This window comes from Neocloeon triangulifer, unplaced genomic scaffold, assembly GCF_031216515.1.
Source record: "Neocloeon triangulifer isolate White Clay Creek 2 clone unplaced genomic scaffold, ASM3121651v1 ptg000001l, whole genome shotgun sequence".
In the NCBI taxonomy this organism is placed as follows: Eukaryota; Metazoa; Arthropoda; class Insecta; order Ephemeroptera; family Baetidae; genus Neocloeon; species Neocloeon triangulifer.
In genome coordinates, this window is record NW_026775544.1 from 4,239,101 (window position 1) to 4,265,772 (window position 26,672).

Below are 26,672 nucleotides of genomic sequence, written 5' to 3' on the forward strand. Positions count from 1 at the left end.
ATTAAAGAAAGTCTTTTTTAACCACTCAAAGCATTAAATAGCAGAGACAGCCTTCCATAAAAAGAGGTCTCTCTCTGCACATTTTATTATATTTTATATAAAATTTATAGTCACGAAATAATGATAGTCATGCAAGCGGCGTCTAAAAATAAAAGCGGACAGCTCAAAGTATCTTGTACCATTAACACCAGCATTTTACGAGATGCTTGGATTTTACACAAACAGCCTCGAATGCCCTGGCGAGCGAGCTCTCAGTGATTTGCTTTTGTATGTATTTGTAAGGAATATTATGTACTGCGAGCGACGCGGGCATAAAATTTTTATTTAAATTTTCATATATATAAAATAATATGCAAATGCATAAAACGCCAGCCACGGTTTTACAACTGCGCCACACTCTTATGTGTGTTGTTTTTGAGTCGTGCATGCGCCGCCGCCGCCGCCTCACTAATAAATTATTAATGCTCAATGGAAAAGCAGGCGAAAAACATAAACCCCGGCGAATTATGTAAGATATTAACTTTGTGCTACAAACAGCAGAGATTTATGCTGCTGCAAAAAGGTTTTACTTTCATTAAAAAATATGAATACATTTACTTGCATCCACTCCAACAGCAGTCAATCACTTTATTTTTTCCAAGATATGGGATACGTAGAATTTATTGTTCCACTAAATTCATTTCCAGAGATGAAAATTAGATTTTTAATAAATCTTTGGATTTTTTAAATTATTTTAGAAACATGAATGTTTCCAAATAATTTTTGTCAATTAAAAAAAGTTGTTTGCTTCAAATTGTTTTGGAATTTATACTGCACATTTTATATTGTGTTTGCAAAATTTAGATTAATTTAGCAATAACCAAAGAAATTACTATTATATTGTAAATTAAAACAGAAAAACCCCTCAATACAAATAGCCAAAAACGGTTTTTGAAATTTTATTTAAACATTAAAAATGTCATTAGAAGCTCTGAAGTATAACAAAAGTAACACAATATAAATTTAATATTAAATAATTTTATTCAATCTTGTTGAAGATATTCAATTAATAGGCTTGTATAAGAAGTTATTGTTGAACGTTTATATTTTTAGGATATAATTTTTGCTTGGTTGTCTTTTTCAGTTGAGATATACAATGGGAACCAAGAGCATTCTATACTGGATTTGACAAATGCGCGCAATTTTTTATTTAGGACTATTTTTGTTGATTTAATACTAAGACAACAACGGCAATCACTTTTTTTGATGAGAAAAAATGCCATTATTTCTCAGAAAAATAAGTCTTTGCGACGAAAAAAACCGCGAGAGATAAAGGAAGAGGAAGTTTTCCGATTGCCCTTGAAAGCATACAAGTCGGTCCGTAGTCATCATTTGCAGTCGCGTCTCCTAATAAAGAGAATGCCTGGCCATAAAGTTATAAGCTGCATAAATAAATGAAATTTTTTGTCCGCACAGGGAATTTATGGCAATGTAGGTTAAATATGGTTGTCGCGCACAAATATAATTTACGGCGCCCGAGGCAATTTATTTCAAGATTATCATACATATGGAAAATTGCGGATGTACATGCGAGTAAAAAATTAAAATGAATGCAAGAAGCATCACTGGTATATGCATGGTGAGTACATGCCGAGTACGAAAATCGTCTCTAAAACATGCAGTGTTTACGGAAAAATTTATGCCCGTAGTCAGTGTGCGCGCACGGCAATTTATCTTAAAAATAGCTTACGACTGCAAAATTGAGTGAGACGGCGGCAAGTGTACGAGAGAGAGAGAGTCTCCAGCCACGGGCAAAATGCATCAACTGATATGGTCATGCATAAATATGAAATAAATTGTTAGAAAAATTTGATGGTAATATTGAAAATTCTGGAATAAATATTACTATAGTGAATTAATTCTTATAAATTTCTGAATATTGGGCTTTTGTTAAAAAGTCTGATAAATATAATGATTTATTTCATTTATTGTTTTTGAATAATTTTTTGGGTTATGCTAGGCCGATCAGTCTTGTCTACCTGTTTCCTTTGTAAGTGGTGCAAAAAAAACCCTAATTTGAATTATTCCTATTGTGAATTTTTGATTTGGAAGCAAAATGCAGCAAACTTTTATCACGTTTTACCCATCATCTCGTTCTTTCTATAAAGAACTGGGTCTCAATAAGCACTTGACTCTGCGTGCTCGATCTCTATCGCATAATCAGACACTGCTTTTTCTAGCAATAATAATCATATTACCGCAGAGCGGTGCGGCGCAGCAGCAGCGCGAGTTATTTTAAGCCATCTGACTCTCTTCTATAATAATGTTTATCTCGCGTTCACCATCTCTCCTATTAAACTGCAAAAATACCCGTGTCGTTAAATTTCCCAGCGAAAACTGTTGGTAATTTGATCAAAAAAGATCGCTCGGCATAAAATCTAAAATGATGGCCGAGCTGAAAAATATAAAAGTGCTCTTCGGTAAACACGGTAATTGAGTTTGTCGAGCGAAAATCACGATAATGCGCCGCAGATAATGCAGAATAATGTAATAAAATGGAAAATAAAATTGCACCAAATATGCACTCTGATATTTTTTAATAAAAATTTCCCTCGCTCGTCTCAGCGCCGTCGAGCTTGGCTGGCCATGAGAATATGCGATTCGAAAGAAGGACCATGAACTTGTTCTTTTTACGTTGACGAACGCGTGACCTTGTAATATCAAATTGAGTTTGGCGTAGGTTAAGGTTTGGACCGAGCGGCGGCGCATGCGTTCACATTTTTTGCCACTCATCAGAGAGAAGAGGTGCAATCGAATTTATGTTGGCGCAGATCGTGACTGCTATCGAGTTTAATATAAAATATATAATCTACCTCTACATTTATTCCTTATTCGCCCCTTGAGAAAATTCCATTTGGAGAAACCTATTTAACGTTTTATTTATTGCGTCTTTTACCGGGAAATTTATTAAAGATGAGAAAATTATTTTCCTTGTGTAAGAAACGAGTTATGAAGAACAGAGGGAAGGGTCTAAATTTCAACTAAATATTTCCTTATGAATTCTAAGAAAAATTTTAAGAAATCCTACAGAATTTTCGCTTTGGAGTTAGGATGAGTCAAAAAGACATATTTTCTAACTTTGAATCATAAGAATTGTTGCCCTATTGAATTGAAAATCCAAACATTTTTACAATCAAATTTTGTTTCAATGCTAGCTTAACTTGTCAAATTGATTTTAAAGAACTTGAAAATTATATTTGTTCCGTTTAAACCCTCTAAATATTCACTGAACTAAAATTGAGAAAGCAAGAAGTAAAATATGATTTTGTTTCCCTCACATACACATTTGCTTACATGTTCAGTGAATTTTGACGTTTGACAATGAGTTTTTAGCCCTAGAATATTCGCACGATCGGCGTTGGTGTAAACAATAGTCAGGGCTATTCTCGTCCCTTTGGCTCTGGCGAGCGGCTCTGACGTTGGCTGGCGGCGCGAGATGTTGAGCGAGAGGACCTACTTTTTATTCAGCAAGTGAGCGTCTCGATCGAGTTAGAATTTTCTCTTGCTTCTTGGCACAGGTTCCATGGTGTAATGGTTAGCACTCTGGACTCTGAATCCAGCGATCCGAGTTCAAATCTCGGTGGGACCTTCTTTTTCAAAATCTGACTTGCAACTTGAAGACTGAAGTCGTTACAAAATCGTCGTTGGACAGCATTTTGTTTAAATACCAGCATAATTCTGTTCCTAGCAAACTTTCTTTCATTCAAATTGAATTCAGAGACTGCATTAAATTTTATAAAAATCTGATCAAGGAAACTACGAATAATTGATTTTCTTTAAGAAAAACTAATTTTTATTTACTTTTCTTGGAGAACAGAGACTATAATTATTGAAACAATTAATCAGAAAAAATAATATACACTATACATTAATGATTGTTCACTTTATTAACCTGGTGACAAGCGTTTAAATGTGACACTAATTTATTAATAATTATTTGTTGTTATCCTTCACTTGATTTGCATATTGACAATCACAAATTCAATCATTTGTAGTAATTTACAACCTTGATCCGTTTATTTATTAAAGAAATTATATTTTCATGTTGAAGAATCCATTCAAGGCGCTCATCAGGCTAAAAAAAAAATCAAGTTATTGCCAACCACTGGATCTATATATCTTTATTGCCTTTATTTAAAAAAAAGTTTTGAAAAAAAGGAACAGCTGATTTATTTTGTGAAAATTTTATTGATTTTCCAAAAATAAACATTGTTTTGAATTAATTTTTTTTTCTTTGATATGTCATAGATTAGAAAATATTATAAAAAATTCAATGAGAAAAAGCCATCTCATTTCAACAATATTTCTCTCTCTCAGATTTCAATTTGAATATTGAGTGAGTTTGTCTGCACTTTTCTGCAATTTCATATTATAGTACCGTGCGAAATTCCGCATCGAGACGCTGCTTTTCAGATTTTGCGCTCTGCTTGTTCAAAATTTTATTAAACCAATTTTCACATGCGAGAGAAGCACTCTCGACGGCGGTGCTCGAGCAGAAGCCGCTTCTGATATTCCTCGGCGGAACGGAAATTTATTGCAATTTAAGGGAAAAAAGGATCAGTGGAGATAAACGTGAGTGAGTCGGAGAGGTGCTTTTAATACGAGAGCGCAACCTTGATGGTATCCAGAAGCAGAAGGGACGTCTTGTAACTGAGTTATTACCCTGAGATGTAGATTCGCCTGCAAGTGGTGCATGCAGCACGTAATATTTCACGAAATCTTTTTTATTCAGCACGTAATAAATTTGTTGCGGAAAAGTATAAATCGCGCACTCGCGCGCCGCCGCCGCGATGCTGACAAGACAAATAATCTATTACCGGCCACTACGAAAAGCTGCTGCCGTGCAAACTCTTCTCTGCTGGATTAAATTACCAACGTGTGAAATTGTTTTTGAAAAGTAGTGACGCACCAACTTTAGCTCCAGCCGCGTAATTTATCACTGCCCCGTCGCTATTTATATTTGTCGCGCACCGTTCTAGTTATTATTATTATTTTTTTGTTCTGCATGTTTGTGCATTAATTGCGGTTTTTGCAGTGGGAAATCGTTAAATTTTAACCACAGTGTTGAAACCGGTACATGCCCTCCAGTCGCTCGTCGCAAATTTACGACGCCAGGCAAAGAAAAATTTACAATGCGTTCACATCGTAATGGTTGTGGACTTTTGGCAAAAGTAAATGTGGAAATCCAGAGACAGAGTTATTGCCTTGAATTATGAGTTGTGGCGCTTAAGTTATAACATGGCTATAGTTTATAAATTAATAGTTCTAAATTTTTAACTACCTAAATCAACATGCAACAAATTCAATCTAGAACCACAATCATTATTTTATGTGATGAGTTATTATCAATCATGATTTTTTCTATGAACAAACACAGAGGTTAATTTTGCATTGTTTCTTGCTAAAATGTAATTGAGTACAGATTAGGTTTGCAAACCGTGAAACAAAATCAAAAGCAGTTCAAAAGAGCGAGAAAATACTGAATTGATTGTGGATTTAAAATAAGGAAATTGAAATTTGCGTTTGCCTAATTTGAAAAAACTCGTGGGCACGAAAGAAATTGTAAAAAATTTCAAAAGTTGAGAAAAATTCAATTATATATGCGTATATATGCATATTATCGATAGAAGCAGATGAATTGATCTAAAAGATTATTAGCTTTTAAGAAAAATCAATCTGTTAATTGTATATTTAAATGTATTTGCGACGTCAAGGGACATCATGCTCACATAATGATATAATATGTGTATATGTTTTCTTGCGCTGCAATAATTTTGCTTGCTTGTAATTACCTTGTTAACCGACAGCATTTTGCGCATGAATCATTTCCATAATTAGTCTCAGTGCGAATTAACACGCCGTAAATTTCGAATCCGGCCGTGAGAAAAAATAATTTAAATCAATAAACGGAGAAAAACGTGGGGCAGCTGCATGCGGATTGCGTGCCTTGGGGCGTAAAAAGTTTGAATCTGAAATAATTGGAGCCATGTGGTGCCGAAACGAAATAATAATAATAACCGTCGCGGTGATTTACGAGACGAGTGCAATAAAATGCATGTGGCGGCTCCCGAGCGACGTGCAGCAGCGGAGAACAAGGCCTGGCGTTGCCCAACCAACTGCGTAACTGCTTCCAAATGGCCACCGATCGCACGCATTACGAATTAATTTATTTACACCCGCGCACATTCAACCAGGCCGGGCATGCAGAAAACGTGTGTGCATTTTATGCATTTTTTGCACTTTGCCATCAAATGACGCCATCCATGGTTGGTGTGGATCGGAGAGTTCCCTTTGATGAGATCACCAGATGAGAGACACGCTCGTGTTTTTAATCAGCCTTGCACATTCTCCAATCTCTTTTTCTCGTCGGTGTTTTTATTTTTTGCAAAGCTGCTGCAAAATTGAGAAATCATTCTAGAATTCAATTATTTGAAAATGAATTTTATACAAATTCTTGGAAACAGAAATTTTCAGAAATTTCCTGTTTTCGAATTGAATAAAATGGTTGCAATTTTTTATATAGATTCGGCTTAGTTTTTGTGATGTACAAAATTCAAATCAATTTCTTTGCATAATATTTTATAATTATTCTAAAAATATTGCACCTTATTTTGGTTCCTTTCGTTTCTTTTAAATATTTCAAATTGTGAGTGTTAAATTACATGAGGATCTGTAGTAAAAACAGTACCTAATTAAAAAAAGAAAAGTTAAGCATAGAACCCTGAAAGTAAGCAAGACGCCAAATACATTTTTTTCCATATATATTTTTTTAAATTGAAATTTTCACAAATCCTCATCACAATAACAATAATAATGAAAGAAATTAAAATTAAAAATTTTAATTGAAAATTCCTGGTTTGTAACATGTTTTCTTTTAAAATAAAGAAGCGTTTATAACGAAGTTGGAAACATTGAAATTTATGTGTTTTGTACATTTTAGCCTTAACATTAGCCCCTCATTACTTGGGCAGGCGGCCACGTATATGTACATAAGGCATATTATGCATAATTACGCTGTGGAGTTGCGGATTATTAAATAAATTGCCGCGCACTTGTAAATCAAAGCGGGAGGTGGTTGCACGCTGTAATTAAACGTGTGTTACACCTATCATTAAAATAAGGTACCCAATAATGCGAGACATATTTATGGCGGGACAATAAGCAGCGGCAAGAAAAGTAGCCGGGGAGCAAATTAGCGCTCGCACTCCGTCTTCACGTAACACGGCCGATCCAGAAGTAGCAGCCGCGCCTTAATCTGCACTCGCAATTCGATTTGATGTGCACGCAGAGAGAAGCGCTGGATGATTCGTCAAGAGGGAGGAAATTATCGTCACAATGTGAGGCGGCGGTCCAGATTGAATTTGCATCAAATGGGAATAAGGGAGCTGCGCCTTGAAAATAATTGCATTAGAAAAAAAAATTAGGATTAATTTATAAATATTATTAAGTGCACTTTTATTTAAAGAAGAAGAAGAAACACATTATTGTAGATTATTTTTTTTTTATTTATAGAGTTTTTATTTTATTTTGAGTGTAAATATTTATATATTTTTAATTGTAAGGTTAATTTTTGGTTTTATTAATGTTTGAGATTTGCACGTGCTCTTTTTCCAAATCATGAAACATAAATTAATATTGAAAGCTTTAATCCCAAAATATTCAAATGGATCGAAGCAAAGTAGAAAAGCAATAACAGTGGAAATCGTATTTCATTAATTTTGTAAATTCATTAGAAAAATCTGTTATCTTTCTTTTTCAGATCAGCCTACTTAAATTAATTGATTTCAATTATAACCAACATGTTTCCTTTTCAATGAAATTATTTATCTCTGAACGAATCTGTTCCCCGCAGAACCTAATTTGGGCTGCGACTGCTGGATTTAATTCGCTCGTGTCTCTCGCAGTGAATAAATAAAGCCATTCGTTCGTCGGGCATGTCGGACATAAAAGTTCGCCACAATACAAGTGAGGCGAGGGGACCGGTTGCGGTAAAAGCAGTGCATTCAAAGCAGCACTTGTATCTCTGGTGAACAGATCGTGCCGCTAGATAATTGTTGCCCATCTTGACGAGCGATCAAGACCAGTTGGGCGTGTCACCCGGCGTGGGGTGGAAAAATATTTAATCTGCAGCTTTTCTTTTTTTACATCGCGTGGGCCGCCTGCATAAATTTATATCGTCATAATAATTCTGCATATTACGAGCAGCCAGTTTATTTTATTCCGTGTGTATAAGAGGCGACACTTCTTCTTTTATATATTCAATTTCAGCCTCGCTAAATCTCGCTTTTATTCTCTCACCGCATCTGTTATTATATATTGAAAATGAATAAATAAAGATTCAATTATTACATTCGCACCGACCGGCTTGTTTCTGCACCTCTCCCTTTATCTCTCGTTTATATACAGCAGCTCTCTTTTTCTCTCTCTTTGTGCTTCCTTCTTATACTATTGGCAAAAGGGAATGAAAAAAATAATAATAATGCGCCTCTGTTTCAGAAGTTGTCCGCGCTCATCGGCGCAAATGAAAACGCATTGCCTCTCTTTCCTTTCAAGTTGTTTAATGAGCCATTATTAAAGAGCAGCGCAGGCAGTGCATGTGCGTGGGACGTGCACGGCTATTCTCTCTCTTTTGTATCAAATTGTAAATCTGCGCAGAGTTAAAACGGAGGAGAGAAAGAAACAAGCAGGTACTTTCATAGACCATTTGAGAAGCGTTAGTGTGTTTGTGCTTCATTTTGATCAATAAAGATTTTTTTCTAATAGAAGTAAAAGTTTAATTCACATGATTTTCTTTCTTCTATTAAAAACCTAGTAGGCATATCAGTAGAAAATGTCCAGCACTAAAAATAATTCCATTAAAATCATGAGAGTCCACTTTTATTTTATATTTTCATTATTTTTGTTTGTACTATTGAATTATTCATTATTGTTTAAAATTTTTGTTAATATCAAACTTGACGAGAAGAGATAAATCCGCCTAGGAGATATATGTAATTGAATGTTTATCTTAATTATTTTTAATCGTTAATAATTGAATATAAACACAAAAATTGCTATTTACTTCATATTTAAAATTTCAATGGCTTGAAACCTTCGTAGATGTTTCTTTTTTTATATAATTAACAAATATTTAATATGTTAATAGTATATTTTTTCTTAAATATTAAGTGGTACATTATATTGTTATTGTTTTGTTAAAGAATTTTGCAAAATTTTGAATATATAAATAAAAAAATATAAATTATTAAAAATTTATTATTTTTGTTATTCGTGAAACTATTATAATTTAACAAATTTTGAACAAATCCTGATGAACTCTATAAACTAAATTTTTCTTCAACTGCCATGATTTTAATGGCAGGCTCAATAATTAGCTTGGGCTGCATTCATAATTTCCTTAAAATATTTCTAAACAAACTGCCAATCAGCTTTCATCACAAAAATGTGAATTTGACGAATTTTTTCCTTTGTGAAGTGGTATAATGTTCAGCATAATGTTCCACATAATTTTCCACTTTCGTTCAGTCCAAAGAGAGAGCAAAACCCCCGCGAACCAAGAATATAGTGGGCTAGGGCTGTAGTAGCAATCATGATAGTCTTCTTGTGCGGTTTGGCTTGGCAAAGCTCACTCGCACTCACCGTGATATATAATATACAGAAATAAAATATTAGCAGGCAGCGTGAAGATGATCGACCAGTTTTTTTTTCCGCCGGCCTGTCAGATAATCGTCTCCTAATCCTTTTCGAGAGCACCGAGAGAGCCCCCTCGCAGAAAGCCAAGGTTGAGGAGGAGTCTGCACACATTTACTACCAAGGCCAACATGGCCGATCACGCTTCCGGGCCTTGACCTTCCGCAAGGAGGCGCTATTTGCGGAGAGTCTCTCCTTGGCTGACGTCAGTGAGTGTGTCGATTTTGCGGAGAGTGTAACGACCAGCAGGAATTCGTTTGGGGCCGAACGAGTATTTGTGGGCCGCCGCTTGCGAAATTCTTTAGGTGCTTTGGCAAGTAGTGCGCGCTCAGATCGATTGAAATAATAGCGCCGCGCGACAACAGATTTAGATTTCGGTCCATTAGTCGAGAATGCTCTGCAAGCGTTTAAGCCATCAGCGTGTGCAGCGAAAGAAAACATAATTATTATTAAGTTTAAGTGAGGGTTTAAAAATTTTCATTGTTTATTTCTTCTTATTTAATTTTGTGCTATTTTTGCTATTTTTTTAGGACCCTAAGAACTTGCATTAAATTCAATTATCATTAGTAAAAATTTCCCTTAAAAATTCCATATTTTAGTAGTAAATCATGATTAAAATTCATTGAAATTTTCTTTAAAACATTTTTTCAGAGCGGAAATCTAATTTAAAATGAATTTAATTTTATCAAAAGAAAAATGTTGTAAACAGTAATGTTGAAAGGTAGTTTTTGTATAAAACTAATTAATTCGATTTATTATAATCAAAGAGCAGAATGATGGGCAGTGAATTATTCAGTCTCATTAGCGGCGCGCTCGTCATTGGGTGCAAAAGGAATATCCATCGACTGGTGGCAGCTGCAAATCCATGGCGAAATGCGTGGATGTTTACCCTTCAAATTAAAATTTGTTTTGTTAATTAAAACCAATCAGAGGCGAATTACCGGCCGGCACGAGAGCTCACGCAAAATCAACTGCACTCGAGCGAGGCAGGCTTTCATGCTCAGCCAGGCTTAATGATGATTAAAACTAATTCTGTGATGGCGCGCCGGAGCCGATTTGTCATTTGCAACTTGTCAATTAGGCCAGTGAACGCGCGCAACTACTAACGTGAGTAGCAAAGCGCCTGGGACGAGAGGCGAAATTTATAGCTCTGCGTCTGATTATGCACATAAAGCGAATAGTGCATGGAGTGTGTGGCGGTTGAAATTGTCCCAAGTCTGCTGCAGTCTCCGTTTAAATTGGCAATTTCTATGCAGGACGAAAGTCTGTGACATGATATCCTTGTCTGCTGCTTTTTATTTTTTAAGTCAGAGACGAGGAGGGGCTACTCCGAAGAGCAATGACATCTTTCTTTCAACTCTTTTCCTCGCCAGTTAGCTGGAATATTATTTTGTATTTAATTTTATATCCATTTGCATTTTAAGGAGCAGTAAAATATTATAATAGCGAGTAGCTCAAACTTTTCAACGCCCCGGCAGACTTGCAAACAGGCGTTTTAAATAATAAAAACCACAAAAAATGCAGAGGATCATATTTTTAATTAGAATCATGGTGTGGGAAAACTTAAATTTATCAACAACGGTGACTCCAATCTCCAATTTTAGTGTAGAAAAATTACCAGACAATTTAGTCTCAATTAAGTTGTTCTAGGAAGTCATTTCTTCAAATTCTGGAGGGTTAATTAATTTTTAAAATTAATAAAATCCTCTTTTTAGCAAAATACGTGTAAGATTTTTTAAATCTTATTTTATTTGAATTACTTGCTTCATTCATGCTTATCTATAATGGAATTAGTGCTTTTGCAGCAATTAAAAACAAAATATAAAATTTGAATTGAAAAAATCTTATATTAAAGCTTATGGAAATGTTTAAGAAGCGCCCAGAAAATCAGAAAATAAAAATAATCTCAAATATTTGTTAAGTTTTAAAATATTAATACTATATATGAAGGGTCGTTGACAATGAAGGTGTTGTTTTCATCCGTAATGCAATTTTTAATCTTTTGTTTTACCCGTTTTACCTATACTTAATGTGAGAAGAGGAGGGGGTTCAGAAGTGCATTGACATCTTGCCATCTTTCTCTCATGACTGTTTTTCTCGCCATGGTTGGAAAATTATTTCGTGTATAATTTTATTTGCATTTTAAAGTGCAGTAAAATATTATTGCGACTGGCTCAAACTTTTCAACGCCCCAGCTGGCAAAAAAGACTTGCAAACAAACACACTTTATGTCGTAATTTATCAGAGTTTCGCTTGCCAACTGCTGAGAACCTTGTTTTTCTCCTAATGCGAAATGAAATATTATGCACTATTTGTCTGCATTGCTTTCGTTGGTAAACATTTTATTTATATGTATGAATATGCACGAGGTTGTATAAAAAGCCCGGGAGCGTTTTCCCTTCCCGACAGACGCTTTGATTGCAAAGTTTTATTTTTTCTCTTAAGACGAGACTTTTATATGTACTTTCAAAAAATCTGGGAATACCTACCGGTGTTGCAAAAATGCATTCAAATGAATGCACGGACGTCAAGAAGTTTGAAAGTTGAATCAAAGCGAAGAAGCGGCTCTTATACATCCACTAGTTGCTCCTGGGAGAGTATTGAAGCAAGAGTTGCTTTAATAAAATAGTCGCTGTGTGCATGGTCGTTAGTAGGAGGCATGAAATTTAACGAACTGATACATTTTATCAGTCCAAAAAAGTTACAAAATTGCAAAAGGTGAAAGGGGTAAATAGGTAAATAGGAAATTAGGAAAAAATATAATTAAAAGAGAGCTTGTAGTAGATTTTTATAGAAGTCAGCATTTTTCTTGAATTTTCGATCATTGAAAATTTATAATAAAATCTTTCTTCAAAAGAAAAATTTACAATGTAAATGTATGCAAATTAATAATTTGAGAATTCTATGACGATAGAATTGAAAATTTAAACGATATTTTTTATTGTAGTTAGGGAACACCTTTAAGTGCTGCTAGCTGAAAAATAAATAAGCATCATTCAGTAAAATTCAGCCCTTCCACTTCATCAAATTAATCTTATACAACTACTAGATATTTAAAAAAAAGTAATTAACCACAGATTTCTCATTTTTATTAAAACCACCTATAAAAATATCTTCTGAAATTCAATTCTCTCACTTGTATTATTCTATAGTACATAATAATAGAGTTTATATCTAAAGTGAGTTTAAAAGTTGTGCTTTTCCATCGGATGATGAATGTTTAGTCGCGAGTAAAAGAAGCAGTCGGTGCAGGCGTGGGGTTCGGTTCAATTCATACAGCACATGCATGCACTTGGATAAGCATCGGAGTTGCACCTCCTTCTCTCGATCTCCGGCCGTGTGCAATGTATTAACCCCTGTGTGCGCGAGTCATTATGCATAATTATCTTTCCTTTCAGAGAACACAATAATCAGATGATGAATTGCACTTTCTTGATTGCGCTCGCTCGTTCGCTCGGTGCGCGCTCAGAACATCATATTTTCGATTATAATCTCGGCTGCACACACGCGGCGGTTAACTAACGTGAGTAGTTTATTTATGGATATGTTCGCGAGCGCTTCTTTTTGCCCTGCCCGCTGCGATATTATATTTATAACAGGTTTTGCGTGCCGGGCGAAAATTACTTGATTTAGGAAAATGTACCTACCTGCCGAGGTGGCAAGTGTTAAATGCAATAATAAAATGCACAACAAATTGCGCGCCAGCTGATTTAGCCGGCAATTAAATTGTATAAAATGCTTAAGGCTTTCAACCTCTAAGATTAAACATTACCAAGGAACTGAAATCTGAAATCGTTTGAAATGAAATTTTTCTCGGCTATTTAATTACTAGATAAAAATTTCCATCCTGGCAAATACATATTTTTTTTTTTAATTTAGTAATTTATTTTTGACACTGCGTTGGATGAGGTCTTTTTAATCTCGGAAGTTTTAGCGAAATTCTTGCTAGTGGTGGTGCCATTTCTTCAACAATTCCATTTTTCAAATTAATTGTTTTGAAAAATTGAATTTAAACAATGTATTTGTAACAATGTGGACAAATGAACAATAATAATAATAACATACTTTACAACAATGAAATTTTGTTCACATCGTTACAGCCAATCAAAAGTGGTAACAGTTTGATTAACCTTTTAACCAAATTGGAAACTTTGCTTTCAACTCTTATGGCATAATATTTCAATAATTAAAATGGTGAATAGATCAAGATATTGCTATGCGGCAAATATAATTTATAAAACGAGTTTTTTTTTATTTCTGTTTAGTCGATTTTTTATTTAATGTTTTAAATTAAAATCTTGAATCACCCTCGCTTCTTTCCCACTTCTCGTGTAGCACGTTCCGAGTCGCAATTAAAATTTTAAATTGCAGTCGAGATTTTTCCTTCGCCGAGGGTGTAATCCCCTGGCACTTTCCGATCTATGCAACTATGTTGACCTACGAGTCGTGCGGGATGCATACATACCATCCTAGTTGCTCCGCCGGCAGTCCAGACACGTTTCTCTTTCTCTCTCCGGCGCTGACACACTCTGCGCAGAGATAGATATGGTGTGTGTGTGTGTGTCTGTGTACTTGGCGAGCGAACACCCCGAGCAAAATCAGAGAAAGAGAGTCAGCCTCTCGCAGAAAAATTTATCGCCCCGCTGAATTAACAATGGAAATAAATTATTTTCATACAATGGCTGGCTGCAAGAAGCCTTTAAATTGCACCGAGCACCTAATTTATCATTGCTGGTGCCAGAGTGGTTTGTTCCAAATGCAAATCATGCGGGATATTTATTGCCCGAGTCAATGAGAGCGTAACTGCTCGAGGTTCTCTTTCTTTCCTTCGATCGTGGAGTTGAAAATATTCAGGGATGAGAACTATAGTTGATTTTTAATGTGCCAAATATTTCCAGTCGATTTTTAACTAAAAAAAAACGATTGTTTTCTCACTTTGTTTGCATTTTCCTTTTTTTAGCTTCTCTAATGGTGAGGGGGGTCAAATCATATACGTCAAAAGGGCCCACAAATGATAAGAATTATGAAAGAGTGAAAAAAAAAACAAGGAAAAATTGAACCAAAAAAATATAGGAAAAAATTTCCATAGAAAATTTCAGGGATCTTGCATAAAATAAAGTCTAAATTGTAAAAATCTCAATAAATCTTTGATACCTGAAAAGGTTAATGAAAAAATCGCATAATTATTTTCAATCGGAATAACACATCTTGCAATGATCTTTTGTCAGAATTAACGGTTGAGTGAATTAATTTAAAAAAAAATAATGTTCTGTTTCAATAAACTAGTTTATATAAATCTCACGCCAAAAATAATGTAAAAACTCTAATTCTATTCCCAGATTAAAAATAATTCAAATACTCTGTAAAAAATTTATTCTTAATTCTTCGTCACGCTTGACCAGCAAAAATAATAAAAATCGATCGGCGGTTGATTAAATTTGCAGCTCTCAACCGGTCTTGGCTGGAAAAGTGGGTTGGATGAAAAATGGCTTAATTAAATTTAATGCGGAAAATTTGCAAAGCAGAGACGTACGGATATATCTGGATATAAAAATGCTGCACACAAAGCAAGCGTGTGTATAAAAAGCAAGTCGTGTAATCTGCATATATAATGTAATACAGTTTATGATGTGTAAAATAAATTAAAGGCCGCGTTGTGTTTGAATCAGTGCCAGGCACACGGAGAGCTGTGAACTCGCCGCCTCTTGTTTATCAAAAAGGGCCAATCTTGAAACCATACTTGCTTTGAAAAGATTCAGTAGTCTCAGTTAAGCTTTTAAAAGTCAAACTGCTTTTCAAAGTCAGTCGGAAGTCTGTCGGAAAATTGAACTAGAAACGTGAAGGTGACGAAACGCTTAAGATTCAGATCTGCGCGCAAAAAGCTGCGGTCTTGCCGTCTAGACGTCTAATTCATTACGCAGGCCGTTTACGTGCAGTGCGGGTGATAAGCATTTAAATTATTAGGTATTTGCACGTAAAGGCAAAGAAAAACTTTCAAGTTTAATTAATCGCTGTTGATTTAAAGCGTCTGAAAAGACTTCAAGTGGAAGATGCGAATTAAACTAATGAATTGGAAATAAAGCTTATTGATGTGAAGCAAGTATTGGAATTATTCTTCCCTCTGTGATTGTTAAATTACGATTTTTAAGTAAGATTACAAAGGAATTATTTTATCTTAAAAATTTAAGACTCAAAAGTCTTATATTAAACATTTTTTTGACAAAATCAGTTAAAAAACGGATCAAAATTAAAAAAATTTAATAATTAAAAATATCAATGTTCTCTGTAAAAATCAATTTTGTAACAAAAATAAATTTTATTAATAAAATAAACTTTAAAAATTGTCTAAAGTAATAAAAATAAATACATTTTTTATTAACCTAGTCGTTGAATGCCATTTTTCCTGCAAAGTCCAATTTGTGGAAAATCGTTTTATTTAAAGGTCCGTGGGCTGCAATCTCATTTGCAGTGTGGCATCTCGCTCATATATTTCAAAGAACCTTCCTTGTCCAGAAAAGGAGTCAGCAATTTTTCCTTGGTGAGCGCGGCGGTCCCGGTCCGAACACAATTGCGCTCTTGCTCTGACACTGACCACCATCAATAACAGGACGCTTGCCACGTAATGGCTTAAAAAATTGACGAGTCAGCAGTGTGAAGGTTGAGCTGGCAGGCTGAAAAAAGAGCGAGCGAGAAAGAACGATGATGGCGGCCCAAGTTGGTCTGGGGTGCATGGCCTGTGAAAAAATCAAGGCCACGCGGCGAATTCCGTCCGCGACCACCTCCGCGTCAATCTATTTTTTCCTCGCGGCTTCACGAAAAGAATAAGAAAAGCAAAGCTTGGGTTTTTACAGCACGGCTGAGCACAGGATGGATGGATTTAAAAATGTTGCTTGCTGTGCCAAGAAGTTTTTCAAGATGGTGAATTATTTGCAAACTCAGAACTCGGAAGTCTTAAAACTTTAAAACATGAAGCTTTTTAAACTATCAGAAGTAATTTTTTTGAATGAATAAGAAGAAAGCTATCTATCAATAAAATATAAGAGAGCGATAAAATATTTTTCTAGGATATATAATGAACATGTCTGTAATAATTAAATTTTGAATAATTGGATTCCGATAAATTGAATATCTGGAAACATAATTAAGATTAAAAGTTAAAAAAATTCAAAGAGGTTAATTTAATTTATTTACAGAAACTATTGAAACGTTAAAAATACGAAAGAAATAAATAAAAATTAATAATAACTAAAAATACCGCATAAAAGGAATATTAATTTTTAATTTTATTAACAAATTATTTGCAGCGGTGTGAATTGTTCCTTAAATTTTTTTTCCATATTTTTCAATAGAAATTTAGCTGTCCTATGCCAATAGTCCGTATCCGTGCCTTAACATATATTATGAAATTGTAGCCAGGATCGATTTTTGTGGTCCTACCTCAACGGAAAAGAGGTTGAGCGCATCGGCCTCTGCCTCGGACGCCCCTTTTGCCGCCACGCCCGGGCATGCTAATCGCGTTGCATGGCGTTTAGTTGGCGTGACGCTGCCTTTTCGTTATTATTGTAACAGTCAACATTTGACTGATTATCACCGCCGCTTATCGTCAAAGGAGTCTCATTAAAATTGAAACGAGACGTGCTGAGACGCGGCCCCATATCTTGCGCGCCTTCGTTGGCTGCTCTCGGGCGGCGCGACGTTCAAACGGCGCGCGCGTTTTCATGAATAATTAAATGTTCTTGAATTATTCATTATTTCCACATTTCACGTCGGTCTGGTGATAAGGGAAATGCACGCCAGTGGGTTTCCAGCGCGAAATATCCAACTGCCTCTCAATTATGGCTCTGCACTTATATAAAGTTAAACTGTTATCAATTATTAATTATGAGAGAAGTGCGACGCGCGATTATACTGCAACCCGTCTGTCTTTCTGCTGTCGGTCTTGGGAAATCCTTGAAATTTGCATAAGATCAATTCGCGTGTAATTGCCCTGCATTATTTCTCACAATCCAAAAGAATCAAAATTTAACTTCTTAAAGTAGATAAAAACTTAGTCAGACTGAATCCTTCGATATTGTAGAACAAAATGAAGCAGTAAGCTTAAAAAACTTTTTTTTTCGTGTATAATGTTAGGAAAAATTAACAAAATTTACTTTATGAATTATATAAAATACTTGCCAGATACTTGCCAAGAGCGGACTAAATTCATGGTGTTATTGTTATTAAAATCTTGGGCTAAAAACGTTGATTAATTGTATACATATAATTTTAATAAAATTGCTTCCAGCGGAAAATTGTATCAAATATTATTCCTTTTTCTTTAGCAATTTTCAAAAAATGAATCACATGATAGTCCTTTATAAAATGAAATTTTTTGATTGATTGGTTGATGAATTTTGAACAATAATTTAAAAAAAATATATAATTCAATTACAATGAATGATTTTTTTTTTAACAATAAGCTAAATAATTTTGTGTCTACTTTAACGTTTCGGCTCAAGTGGATATGTCTGAGAAGTTAATAACTGGTGCACTTTGGTCCAAACTAGAGGCGAAGGGCAAACACGTATGTTTTTTGCGAGGGCTTTTAGTCCGTCTCGACCGGGATGTATAAGAAGTAAGCCTAATTGAACACTGCGAGAGCGTCGTTAAAATATTTTCAACTGCGAGCAGGGTCTAATTGCTAATCACGCGAGGACCAAAAAGCTTTTAATGCACACCGCTCATAAAACAATGAAATTATCGAGCCGTAACGCAGCAGCGCCATAAAGCCATAAAACCGCGTGTGCTACGGGGGGTTGTATGCATTTTATCACCCCATGCAGTAGAGAAAATCGCGAGTGGAATTCGTGATTTTCCAGCGAAAACGCCGAGGAGAATTGTGAGTGTAAAATAAATGTAACTTCGGAGTATGTATTTTATTTATACACACACAAAGTGGGAAACGGTTGTGTGTGTTATTATTGTTATGGACGTTTAATTGCGCGCGCACAGTGGCGCTAAAAGCTTTTAAGCATTAGACATTTGGCATGCAAGAGGCACCACGCCGGCGGCAAAAAAATCAGCATTGAAAAAAGCTGTAGTGCGGCGCGGAGGGAAAAGAAACAATGAGAGGCAGGGCCTACCGCAAGGAGAAAAACCTTGCAACGCCCTCAGCACTTAAAATTATTAAGGAAAGCCGGACGAAATTATGCAAAAAGCAATTAACACCTTGGCAGCCAGGGAGTAGCGAGTTCAATTTGCGTGAAAGCTTCCTGCACCTGCAGTTTCGCGCATTTTGTTGCAAAAATTTTAATGATGTGTTGCAAAAATTTGAAAATTATTAATGAAAGTTCAATATATTGATCAAAAGATGATTTTCTGGATTTTTTTAATTGATAGTTTTAGATGAAAATCAAGAATTATTTAATAATGTGACGTTTGTGATTTGTGTTCCAAAAAATCATCTTTTTAAATTAGAAATTATCTACAACCAAAGATATCTCGGGCAAACTATTGAAAATGAAAAATTTCCTAGTTCGGAATTAAACAAATTATATTAATTATAGGCTTGTGAATTTATAAATTCAATGAGTTAAAAAAAATTTTTAAAATACTTTTTAAAATTATTGTTTATAAACACCTAATCAAAAAAAAATATAAAACTCCTTTGATTAAATGATATAATATAATTTAATTGTTTAAAAAGTAAAGTATAAACAGAATTAAAAAAAATTGATATTTTTTTTTATAAAATAAAATTTTATTTTTATTGCTAATATTTATTTGTTTACATTGTTACAAATTTTTTTTTAACATTCAATTGTTGATTTATTAATAAATCCGATTGCTGGACAAAATAGCACCACTAGTAGCAAAAATTTTGATATAACTTCTGAAATAAAAAATTAAGTTTTTCTACTATTTCTAATGGAATTATTTTATATTAGCCAAGAATTTTCTAAATTTAGCTACTTTATTATTATTATCATCATGACCATCATCAAAAAGGTGCTCTTTGAAAAATTTACATAATATTTTTGTTTTTAAATGTGAATTCAGGATATTCATTATAAATTAAATGATTTCTAGGCTACTTTGATGATATTACCAATTTGATCCATTAATTATAATAATTTTTACAATAACTACAATTAAACTGGCGAATAAAAACTTGCCCATTATGAGAAAAAAATTTAGAATTGACAAACTGGAGAGCTCAAAGCGGATGCACAAAGACAATTGTCAATTCCGCGGGCAGCCGTCGTCGTCGGGCTTGTCTCTTTGCTGACAAAATTGAAAAGTGACGCCAGTCGACAGCGTCACGTGCGCATCGTGACTTCTTTTGAGTCGCATCGCCACCCATCCATCGGCGGGTGCATCGCTTCTTGTGCGATGAATTTTGATTTTGCTTGGCACACGACCACGATCCGCCCACGGCCGCGGCGGCTTGGCCATTGTAAAGAAAAAGAAGAAAAAAAAAAACACCTTCGGATATGCGAAAGAACACGCCCTGACTGCGGCCGTACATTAGCATCTTTAATGCATGAAAATAAAAATATGATCTGTGCATTTATTTGCACACGGCTGACAAATCAAGGACAACCACGGGGACTAAAGATGTTGGAGGGAGATACGCGTAGATCCACAATTTTAATCAATTTGAATTGCGAATTTTGTACATCAAGGAGCATTTTAGGTTCAAGAAATGTTTATTGGGTTCGAATTTAGGGCAACTATGCCCCATACATGAACTCATCCAAATAAATGACAAAAACGATTTTAAGGATCTAAATCAATGAAATGAAGAAATATAGACCTACGCTTAGATGGTAAATGGGAAGCCTTACAGAATTAGACCCCAGGTTATGATTTCGGAACATTTGGCAAGATAATTACTCATTGTTGTAGCAAAGTATGTAATTTTATTTATGGAATGTTTTTGAATGAAAACTATAGAAAAAAGCTGGCTATACTTTAGTCATTATTATTAATTCTTCTCGGTCGATGCAAACAATTCTTTCATCAAACGCTTTAAAAAAAAATCAAGCATAAAATCTCTTCTAATTTCATTATTTCGGACATTATTTCAATTGCTTTTGAAATTGGAGAAGATTAAAAAAATTTTAATAACAAGTAATATTTCTTTTTATAAAAATAAATTAAAAACAGTTCGAATTTGATGTGCCTACAAACTATACACAATGTCCACAGTGATAAACAAATCTCACTCAAAGTCTCAGGCTCTGGCTTGGAGATAAATTAAAGGGTTTAATTTGCCGCTTCCTTCCAGCCTGCCATTGTTGTTGACGTCGTAAAGAATCGCGAGAATGGGCGGTGCATGCCGGCGACGCATTAAAATTGTATTATTTATTCGGTCGGCGCTCATTACGCCAAATCCCAACGGTGGCACTTTTGAATTTTAAGTCGCTCTCGTCATGCGAACAGAGTGTGGATGTCTCTCTCTCTCTGTGTCGTGCAAAATATAATACTCTAGCTTTAAAATTTTAATGGAAATTTATGCGGCAAAAGTTGACGCTCGCGTTTTACTGCTGCATTTCAGCTCTGGGTACGAGTGTGCATGAAAAGTTTCGGTGTGACGAAATTTCTCGTCGACAAAGAGACGTACCAAGAGGCGTAAGAACGGCGATAAATCAAGGGGCGCCTAGTCTCGTCGGATATCTCTCAAAAGAGCGAGGATGAAAGACAACGAAAGAAAGAAAGCATCCCGCTGTTGATGTGGGATTTCTTCAAATTACTTGCTCGCCTCCTCTCGTTTAAGCCGCGCCGGGGATGAAATAAAAAGCTCAAAGGATTAAAAAAAAAAATGGGGTGTACACGTATGGTCTGGTGTGCATTGTGCAAGCTGCAGATTTTTATCACTCATTTTGCTCCTCGACCGCAAAGCACAGAGGCATCTCCGCCGCGTGATAAATCTCCACTTTCTTTTATAATCACTCTCGAACTGGCTCCTTTGACCGCTTTTGTAAAAATTTTAATTAAAGAAGCTGCATACACAATTTTAACTATAAATTTTTGTTGATTTTGCTTCGATTGAATTTAAGATTATTAATTTATATGCTGTCAAGATAAAAGGAATTAAGGACGGAACTTGAAAGGTTTTAAAATTTTATCTATTAGTTAATAAAAAATAAAAAAACAATTTGGTCATTTTAAAATGTGGGTTTGAATCCACTTTGAAAAAAAAATTTTTTCCAAAAAAATGTTTTTCTTAAAAAATATGGGGTATATATTTATAATTTATACACAAAAAATTCTAGTGATTTTTAATTTTTTTCGAACTGTCACTGTCTCTCTGACACTTAAAAAAAGCTCAAGTTAGAGGTGTAAAAACTGATCTAATTTATTTATAAATCCAAACTTCTTTTGAATAATAATGAAAACCTGTTGGCAAAAAGTAGTGTTGCTCTCACTGGTTAATTCTCTGTGCAAGGAATCAGATATGGTTAGTTCATGTCTCGGGAAAACAAGATAAAAGTAGCCAAAGAGTGCGCTGGCCGACGCTTTTTGCAGTTGCCAAAAAGCAACACCTCCGAATGTAAGCAGTGGAGTTGGAGCTCGGCCAGTGAGCGACAAAAAGCGGAAAGAGCGACCAAAAACACACCAGCAGTTTTCAGTTCTAAATCTTTTCCTGTCGCCTCTCGTCCGAATATCGTTCCAGTACTTTCAGAATTAATTAATAGTGGCCTGCATTTAGAAGTGCTGGCTGGTTGGCTACTCGATTGAAATGCTGGTACGTCTCTTAAATTCTCGCGCTAATAAATTATATCACGCACAAGCGCCTATTAAAAGCAGGCGGATCGAGTTGCGCTTGGAAATAAATTCAGATCGCGTGGTGTCGCTCTTCAAAGGAGCAGAAAAGCAGCCTTGCTCTCATTAGTTTCAACGAAAGACGCAATTAAAAGAAGTGTCGCACCGAGTGGCCATTCATTCAATGCCTCTTCATAAAGGTCACAGTTCATGGAAATAGAAGCTCTTTGCCAATTCCATCGTTCATGAAATGCAATTCGTGCAATTAAAATACTCAATTGGAGTTCATATCAAAACTTCAAAACATTTTTCAAGCGCTCATAATTCTCAACAATTCTCTCAAAAAAAATCTTAATAAATTTTATACTAGTTTCCAATTTTTTTTTTCAACATTAATCCATTCATTTATATTATAAATTTTATAATGACCAAATTTCATGAGAATACATATTTACTTTGAAAATCAACTAGCGCAGAATTGTTTTTAATAAAAAAGATGAAAATTAGATTAATTTTTTGACATATTTTGTATTAACTTAAGAAGCATTCATTTTAAATAGCCCGATTAAATAAATTCTTAAACTCCTTTTATTCTGTAGAGTTTTCTGTCCGTTTTTAGTTATAGTTCCAATTAGTTGCAAAGGAATTTTGTTGGGTTCATGAACATAGGCAACTTTACCCCACATTATCATCACGTTATCTGCAAATCAAAGAAGTTATCAATGAATTACATTGATTGATTGAGGACAGGCCATAAAGATTTTGTCAAAATATTACTATAGACCTGGTTGTAAACAAACAAAGTAACATTTTTTCATTAATAAAAATATAAATCAAAATGAAATTATTATTAAAAATTTATTGAGCACCAACGGTGTATGTATACATATGTACATGTTATTAAAAAAAACACACTCTAAGAAAAATTGTTCAAAGTTTGACACAATGAAATTAAGAAACAAAATTTGGCAAATATCCAAATTTGCTGGAATTTTTGTGCATGATCAGAATGTGAGATTTCCATAAAATAGTTTGATATTTTAATAAAATTTAATTATCAGGGTTCCGAATTTGGAAAATTATATTTTTTAATGAATTTGCAAAATATTTTAACGGACGATAAATATTTAATAATTTATGTCATACTCTAGTTTGTAGTTAAAGGTTCAATAAAAATATTTCCCACGCAAATTGTGCATCAAAGTTTGGAAATTTTGAAAAATTAACTTTTTATAAAAGACATGCTTAAAAAAATTTGTTCCTTAAAAAGCAATAAAACAAAAATTTCCTCCACAGACTCAGTCTACTTGAATTTTTACACTGTTTGAAGGAGCGATTTTCCGCATGCTCGGTCGTATAAAGCTGGTCGAAAGTCTGCTCGTGTGTGTTTTGCAACGTGTCGTCTTTCTTTTTACGTCCACAACTATAGGGTTTACGTATAATTTAGTTTTTTGCACAAGATGAGACGATGCGCTGGGGGCAAGGCAATTTTCTATCGATTTGCACATAAAATAGGAGTTAAGCAGCTCTCGGAGGCCCCGATCACAAATTAGCTCTCGTGTGTTGCCAAGCCGAGATGAATATTATGGCCGCGACCAAGCTTTGGTGTTGCTTGCTTAGTCCTACCCCAAGGTAGATGTGTTTGCGTCACCACGGCCCACATTCGCCGACAAACAGCCCCTGCTGCTGCTAAGCAAGAAGAAGCTCGTCGTTTTTCTATTTGCGCCACCGTGAATCACTGCGCGCTTCTTTCGAACGTATTTTTCGCCCGCAGCACGCTACTTTTTGCTTGACCTCGATTGTGTATGTATAATTCCTTATTATATTTGTCGAGACGTACTTACACGCGTGGGCAATAATAGAATACAGTTTGCGCTTTTGTTGGTTAAAGAGGTGTTTCTTTGTGTGCGAGCGCGAGAACGAAAGGTGTATTCACCTCTGGCTGTGAGTGCCAGAGAGGTCGCCGGGAACATTATTATAATTCTTAATGCGAGCTTTATTAAAAGCATTTTAAGTTTGCACCACGCCTTTTGCACACCGGGAGAGCAAGAAGTTGCAGAGTTGCATTAATGTCAAATATACATTTCATTTTTATTCGGAGAGTTTTTAAATTAGAAATTACGCTAATTGTCTATCAGTTTAGAGGTATTTGCAGTTTCATTAACTTGTAACTAAGCAAATCTAGATTATATTTATTTGTGTAGTAGAATTTCCAATCACCATGGAATTTTCAAATTTTGTGTGTAATTATTAATTGGACTAAATTTTCTTGTTTAAATATGTCTCATGTCATCTATATGGGCAGCAGAAAAGGGCAATTCAAGTCCAATTTCTATTATTGGCACTTGTTGGCAGACGCGGATGTTTGAACAAGTGAGAATTGTTCCTGCAAAAGTCAAACGGCGTGTGTTTGCAGATCGTCCAGTCGGCGGCAGCCAAGACGTTGGAAACGAGACGATCGACTGCCGCCGTGTGTTTGTTTGCTTTGCAGACGAGAGAAGTTTGCGGTCGAAGGCACGGTGCGAGCGCATCCATCGGAAGCGCCTTCGAAGTTTGCATAAACAATCGGCGGCCGCTTCAATGCCGACCTTGCGGTCTATTTCTGGGAGCACCGGGGCCGAACTAAGTACACAAAGTAGAGGGTGTTCGGCTACGACGGGGGACGAGATGTGCGCATTGTATTTTCAAGGGACCGCCGCCAACGGTGAGAGTAAAATTATATCTCTAAGAAACTGAAAAATGGAATTAATAAGGAAGAAGTTAATCTAAAAATGAATTCATAACTTTGAATTAAAACTTTTACTTGGCTTAGAAATTAAATAAAAAAAAATGCAAAACTTGTATTTTTTCTGAATTAAGTTACATAAAATAAAACCCTACAAATCAGAGAACATAAATATTTGCTTATTTACCTCTCAAATTACTAAAATTATACAAGAAAATTCAGTTTTTTACTTATTTGCTGTGTTGAAATTGTTTACAAATGTACACCAATTTGCAGTCAGTTTGCAACAGTTTTAATCACACATCAATTAAATTTTTGAATGTTTTTGAGTTGAGAACATTTTCAATTTGAAAGAATTTTGAACATAATCTAAATCTTAGGAGAAAAAAAAAATGATTAGAAATGCTTGAGACTGTTGAAGATTGGCGTTGTTCCCCGTTTGAAGAGATGAGTTGAGGGAGGAGGAATGCATGCCTCGCGGTCCCGGCCGGGCGCGCCCTTTGTCATGTCCAATTAACCTCGGTGCTGCTTTTGACTCGGCCAGGCTAAGAAGCAGCTCATCCTTTGTTGTTGTCCTAGGCCGCGGCGTCATTATTGGGGTTGGCTCTCTATCTTTGTACCGTGCATATTATGGTAGGTAGGTGTACACAAGTCAGTTTTTGCCCGTTGGTTAACGCTGCATGCGTCCAATTATCATTAAGGCAGGTTCGCAGTCCGCTCAACCGTGGGCAAAACTAACTTTGAAAATAATGCTCACTCGCCAGAATTAATTGCTCTCGTATATACGTGTGTTTATTAAAATTGCGAAATTTCCCGCAGGTTTCGTCAGACGAGAGTCAGGTGAGGACTAGTTTTCGCAACTTGGAAAATGAGTTTCTGCGAGGATATCTGGGACGTTTTTGTGGTACTCTGTGTTTTCTAAATTAAAGAATATTAATTAATAAAAGATTTCTTGTGATTTTACAAAAAAATGTAATAAACCAGAAGTGAGGATTGATAAAAAAATATCATTAGGAAATATAAGAAAATTCCTTAAATTATGAGCTTTTCCTCTAAATTCTGACGTTAATTGTGAAAAGGTAAGAATTTTACAAAAATAGAAAAAAAACTTGCCCAGAACTGATCTGGAGAGCGAAATTTCGTTGATATTGTTAATATTATTGCTAAATATTTTTGTCATATTCAAAATATCAAACTGATTTACAAATTTTTCTTTGATCAACCATGCTAATTTTATTAAAGGCTTCAATAATAATGATAATTTTTAATAAATTCATTTAACTTATTTTCTGTTTTGTTTCAGTTAGTGAATTTCTTAATTTTATAGACAAATTTAACTTAAAAATATCTTTCACTCAGCAAATATATTCTTTTTGTGGTGTCAAAGCGAAATTTTTCATCAAGTATCCTCATGATCAGTTTTCCCCCTCTTGTTTATTTCTTGCTTTCCTCACGAACCCAGTATTTAAGC

The 26,672-nt window shown here is 35.0% G+C and overlaps 2 long non-coding RNA genes and 1 other non-coding gene across 3 annotated transcripts in view; all 3 read left to right on the forward strand.

The window, feature by feature from the left end:
* The window catches only part of LOC132193769 (uncharacterized), a 174,644-nt gene that overhangs the window by 54,582 nt on the left and 93,390 nt on the right, over window positions 1–26,672 (forward strand). The window lies entirely within an intron of this gene.
* Window positions 3,557–3,628, forward strand: Trnaq-cug (transfer RNA glutamine (anticodon CUG)). The gene has a single exon. It is a non-coding gene; the product is annotated as a tRNA-Gln (tRNA).
* LOC132193763 (uncharacterized) lies at window positions 24,134–26,109 on the forward strand. The gene is made up of 4 exons (XR_009441489.1): window positions 24,134–24,279; window positions 24,893–25,180; window positions 25,623–25,834; window positions 26,021–26,109. It is a non-coding gene; the product is annotated as an uncharacterized LOC132193763 (long non-coding RNA).